Source organism: Squalius cephalus, assembly GCF_949319135.1.
Source record: "Squalius cephalus genome assembly, chromosome: 8".
NCBI lineage: Eukaryota > Metazoa > Chordata > Actinopteri > Cypriniformes > Leuciscidae > Squalius > Squalius cephalus.
The window spans coordinates 32,467,406-32,473,697 of record NC_137129.1 but is presented as its reverse complement, the minus strand read 5'-3'; the positions used below and the strand labels follow the sequence as shown (position 1 = coordinate 32,473,697).

General features: G+C 38.0%; 1 protein-coding gene across 1 annotated transcript in view; it reads left to right on the top strand.

Moving 5' to 3' along the window:
- The first annotated feature begins 2,100 nt into the window (after nt 1–2,100).
- grb10a (growth factor receptor-bound protein 10a) overlaps nt 2,101–6,292 on the top strand; it is a 62,233-nt gene continuing 58,041 nt past the window's right edge. The window contains exon 1 of the mRNA XM_079879513.1: nt 2,101–2,286. The gene's annotated coding sequence lies outside the window, so the exon portion shown is untranslated. The remainder of the gene's footprint in view (nt 2,287–6,292) is intronic.

Sequence of the window (6,292 nt, the reverse complement as noted above, 5' to 3'; positions counted from 1 at the left end):
CAAGAATCAGAAAAGTGCTGTAATAACTCTGTGTGAAATTACAATCATTAAAATAAACTACAATTTAAGATTTAAATAGATTTTTTCATTCATTTCTGTAGTATACTCACTCAAAGCCTTCATGAGCCACTCTCCACCAGACAAACACACACGTGTTCATCTGTCCCTGTAACATCCAGACAAGATTCACCTTACCTCTGTGATTCAAGAGCTCAATAAACACACATGTTCATATGTCCCTGTAACATCTAGATAAGATTCGCATTACCTCTGTGATTTATGAGCTCAATTAACATTTACATGTTGAGGTTGATGCTGATGTGTTAACTCACTTTTTATGCAACATAAATGTTCCTCAATTTATCAACAATACCAAATAAAATAGATAACGTAGGCTATGTTTAGTTACTTTATGTGGATTTGTTTATCATGTAATATAAGCAATGTTGACAACAGTAAATTCTCCTTCACAATAGGACACATATATCACTCAGATGCCTATTTCATATTGTGATATCGATGATTTTCCTGTCAGATATTAATAGACATTTAAAATAAGCGTCTTTAAGATGTAAATGGTTTATGTAAATCCAATTAAGAGACGTAAGTGTGCTTACTGGAGCTGCCCTGTTAGCTATACATAATAAAACGTGTTTTTACAGCAAAATCAGATACTGTCTAACGTCTTTACACCTTCAACAGTTCAACTGTTTACAGTAGTTCAACACATGCCGTGGCCTGCTGGGATAGAAAAGTATCGATCTACGAGCTCTTCAGAATCTGGGCTGAAGCAGTAGGCCATCCGGGAACTTCTCGCCTACTCTTTTATAAGTACTGAAGTTTCGGACATACTACTCCTTTCTACTGTATACTACTGTTTTCTCCCTACTAGTAGGAAAGTAGGAATATTTGGAAGCTCTATTAGTAAACGCACATCCGAATCTCGCGAGGATTAGTACGTCACCCAGGTAATTCTCGCCTACTTTTTTATGGATACTAAGGATTCGGACATACTTATTCGCTCGCCTACTGCTTTTTCCCTACTATATAGTAGCGAAGTATGCAGTTTCGGACGCAGCCTCTGAAGTGCGCATTCGACGGACATAGTGCACACACGGGAGGGGATTTATGAATGGAAGTGAAGCGATGGAACTGACACTGATATGTCATGTGACCGTAACATCATGGCAGATGTAGTACGTCCAACTTTTATTCATACTACCCATATTCATACTATAGAGCGTACTTTTTTAATGGTAAATTCAAATAGTAACAGTCAGTACGCGATTTTGGATGCAGGGATGATCCATGTTGCTCAACGATATGAACATTGACAGCCAATCAGAATGCTAACTTTAAAGAGCTCAGATGGGATGCAGTGCACGCTTAGAATAAACATGCTATCTTTTAGTTATCTTTATCATACCACTCTTGGTGTGAACCTTAAAGTCAGCATGAAATGGAAGTTGCAATATTTTCTTCCCAATTGTGACGTATAATTCAGGTCAATTGGGACACCCCAGTCATCCCAATGTCAAAAAGTTTCCCAATTAACCTATTAGAAAATGGCTTATCTACAAAAAAAAACTAATTTAGGGTGGGACTTGATTGTGATTGGATCCTTGTCATTTGCTATTGTGATCTCATGTGAGTGACAGGTTGTCCCGCCCTTGTGCTTACGTCATTAGAAAAGAGATATTTTAATTCAAAATTATGAGGGTACACTCATTTTACAAAAATAATAATGTGCACTCATAAATTATTTATAAACACAATATTCCATAAAATATAAGAATTGTCAATTTTGATTTCATGGTGACTTCAAGTCTTCCGTAAGATGTGCTACATGATTTTACATTGTACTAGAAGGTTGAAATTCTTCCTGATAGTAAGCTCCTTTTCTTATTTAGAAGATGTGCTATTCCTCATGATGTGCTGCTCATCCTAGCACAGATTAAACAACCAGTCATAGATAATCCTAAAGGTCTACCCTTGAATTTTAGAACAATGGGTTAAAGTAGGCGGGTTGTAACATAGGAGGCGTGTCTTGTGCTAAGAGGGGGTGGGGCTGGAAGAGTTCGTCACCCTCGTGTGTTTGAAGCAGTCAGCTGAGCACAACTTGTGCGGACGCGGCTCTAACCTCGTACAACATGCGGGATCACAAGGTTTACGTTTAACTCTGTGCACAGTTTGTCATTCCAACGTGTACAGAAAACAATCCAGTTAAACACCCTCCCTTTAATTCAACTTCTCCGTTCTTTTCCCGTGAAGATTGCCAGTTTGGAGGTGAGTATACCAGACTGTTTGGATGGATGTGTTGAGAACATATGGTTTCGTGCTCATGCTATATCTAGAGATATCATATGGGGATATAATTTAGGAACATGAATTTATAGTGTTTTGTATGGAATTTACATTAAAACATACCCGTCAACAAATGAGTAGGCTAGCTTACATTTGCAATTGGGTCGACTTGAAGTAAACTTGCACAGATAGGTTATAGGTTTTGTGAGTGAAAAGGTCTCGAATAGTGTCGGATCTAATAAACCGGTAAACTTTGCGCAGGCGTGTTTACAAACAACTTCAAGAGTCGATGTATTTTTAGATCGTATTTATAGATTGTATTTATAGATGCACTTCTAGGTCTTGCTGTGAAGTTCTTTTTTTAGTGTTGGGATTTGAGAACCGGATATATTTTAAAACAAATTACTGGAACCGAATGATTGTCATGATGTGATTTTCATGTTTGGTTAACGGTTATCGGACGTGCATTCTTCCGCCGATGCGGATATTGGCCGTTTTAACGCGCAATTTAGCACCGCTACTGCGAAGACATCGCGAAACACCAGGGTAGTCCGTGCGAATGGCTTTCTTTGTAGTGAGATAAAAACATAGAGAGCAACCAATGTAGTCCAGCTCGCCAAATGAATGACTCCTGTGAGCCGGTTTTTTTTTAGTCAATCAGAAACATTCAAGCACGACTGGGTACTGGAGGGCCACTTTAGCGCCAACACTGATGAAAACTCACCTGTAGGCTAACTTTCAATCCTGAAGACATTGACTAGCTTGTTCATGTGTGTTTGATTAGAGTTGGAGCTAAACTCTGCAGGAGAGTGGCCCTCCAGGACCTTATTGCCCATCTCTCATATTCACGAACCAATGACTCTCATGAGCCATTTCTTTCTTTCTTTCTTTCTTTCTTTCTTTCTTTCTTTCTTTCTTTCTTTCTTTCTTTCTTTCTTTCTTTCTTTCTTTCTTTCTTTCTTTCTTTTTTTAGCGAATCAGCATCATAGGGGCGCCATTGGTCATTGCCATTAGTCAGAGCGAATGACTCCTCATGAGCCGGTTTTTGTACTGATTCAAAAGTGGTTTTGAATCGTTTGGTTATTGAATTAATCTGAATATTACTTGTTGAACAGTTGTTACTTTCGTCGGTCTCGTAAATAAGCGAGAAAAGTTACTGTGTTATTGCGGGGACGTGCGAGAGTGTTAATCACTGACTAGTTGTTATGACCACTTGTAGTTAAAGGTAGGCTATACATTTATTTTTATTGTAGGCTAATCAGTGCTAGTTTATAATGAATGAATGTAACGTTTCCACGTTTGTTTAGTATTTTTATGTTTAATGTATTGGGACAATTATTGGATTCCATTTATGCCATCTTTAAAAAGTCTATGTAGCACACCTTGAATGATTGCATCCCTTTTATTTTGTGTTTGATTTATGTTGAAATCTTACATGATTTTTTGGAAAGTCCTGTTATTCCCATTCTAAATTTTGATGCAGAAATTACACATTTTGTCAATTTTTTTCACCTTGAATTTAAAAAAAGTTTAAACTTGTGTTTCTGACTTTTATATTTGGTTTTAAGATAACAGTTCTAATAATCTCATATGAGAGGAGTCTCAGGCTTATGGAAGCTTGTTTTCCTGACTTTTTTTCTCATAATTGAAAGATATAAACTCGTTTTATAAACTATTGCATGTTTTAAAGTCAGAATTGCGAGATTTAAACTCTATTGCATGTTATAAAGTCAGAATTGCAAGATATAAACTCTCAATTCTGACTTTTTTTTTCTCCAGTTGCGAGTTTATATCTTGCAGTTCTGACTTCTTTTCTCCGAACTGTGAGATAAAACTCACAATTGCGACTCGAGTTATAAATTCCAATTCTGGAATTTATAAAGTTGTGATATAAAGTTGCGACTTTATATCATGCAATTCTGAGATAATCAGAATTGCAAGATTTCTCTAGCAATTACCTTTTTTATGTTTTATTATTTGGCGGAAACAAGCTTCCATACATGCTTGACATTGTTCTACAGTCAAAGTCCCTATAAGAAGTCTGTATATAAAAGTCTTTGCAACAGTGTGCTATTAGACCATCAACTACATCATTATCTTACATTATGGGATTGTGCAAATGTTTGATTTGCATGTGTCACAAAAGCAAATGAGCTGTTTTTCATTTCAAACAATTGCTTAAAGATATTGTCCAGAAAAGTTATGTAATATTCTTGTGCGAGAACTCTCTCTTTCTCTCTCACACGCGCTAACACAAAGGAGGTGTATCTTTTTTCTTTTGTCAAGGAAGGAAGGGAAGTTGTTCGGTGGTTCTCTAACAATAGACTGGCCGAGTGCAGGGGTTGTTGAAAGGCATGTTCAGGCACACATATATGAGTTTGTCATCTCTCTCTCTCTCTCTCTCTCTCTCTCTCTCTCTCTCTCTCTCTCTCTCACTCACTCACTCACTCACTCACTCACTCACTCACTCACTCACTCACTCACTCACTCACTCACTCACTCACTCACTCACTCACTCACTCACTCACACACACACACACACACACACACACACACACACACACACACACACACACACACACACACACACACACACACACACACACACACACACACACACACACACACACACACACACACACACACACACACACACACACACACACACACACACACACTTCAACTAGAAATGTGTGGGTTTTATTTGGCAGAGATTCTGCAGAATGAAATGAAGCAAGACGACAACTCCAAATTGCCGCCTCCAGGGCTAGAGAGTTCAATTTAATGTCATTTTAGTTCACAAATTCATATACCTAGTGCTCACTAAGGAGAATCTTGATAACATCAAGCAAGTCAACATATTCTTGTTCAGATGGCACAGATTACCGTACTTCACTTATCCCCATATTTTTGGGCACTAGTTTTGTCTTTAAGCCAAGGTGACATGTTAGTATTGTTAGTAGTCATAAAATGTGTTATATAGTTAGGTGTTTGAGATATACAGTATAGATATAAGGCTATTTACACTGACAGTTTTTGCGGAATCAAAACAAGTCGTTTTCATCTTTATTTAAAATTTTTGTGGATGAAAGGATAGCAGCTTCCTCCTTTTTCTTCTTTATATCTCTCTTTATCCTCCAGTCTCTCTGATGTTGTCTCCCACCATCCTACTTTATTTGGCTACGTTCCCTCAATCTTTAGCACCAAATGTAAGTGTTCAATTTCATCCTAAAAATAAAACAAATCAGAATGTACTCTGCAGTCCTGTGAAACAGCAGTTAGCTTGCTAAGAAAAAAAAAAAAAAAAAAAAACGATAAATGGAGAGAGAAAAAGTAGTTTATGCACTATTATTAGCATTGGCCACAAAGAGTCTTGAGGGGGAAAGAGAGAATAAGCAAAAGTGCAAAGGTTTAGAAAGGGAGAGTAGTTTTACATGTGCTCTTAATTTAACCATTGGTGACTGATCCAGACCCATTGTGTTTGTTTTGGTCAGAGTTGCTGAAGTCTATACAAAAGTGGTTTCGGTCAATCCAAAGCCGGTTTATTTAGAGCAAGAGTGCACTAAAACTACACATGGACTGTCATCCAACCCATCAAACGCCACTGGCTCGCATGGACAGTTAGTGGGAACTCGTGTCGGTTTGCATTGCGCTTCAGTCTGTCTCCAGTCTGATTTTTCTTTTTCTCGCTAGCTCTTTTGTTTGTGTGTGGTCACACGGGTGGTCCATGTTAGAAAGATTCTGACCTGATTTTGGAGTCTTGGAACACACACATACCCAGCTGCCTCCGATGGACCGCCACTCCGTCACAGGGCAGTAGCTCTTTTGATCCCCCCACCGTGCCATTACTGGCTTCCAAAGCCTAAAGATCTTCCAAGCAAGCCAATACGACACAATGCACTGCTCTAACTTTTTCCCCTTTAACAGCCAAACCTTAACCTTTTTTGTTTAACATCTATTTTTTTTAATCAATTCATGTTGACCTTTA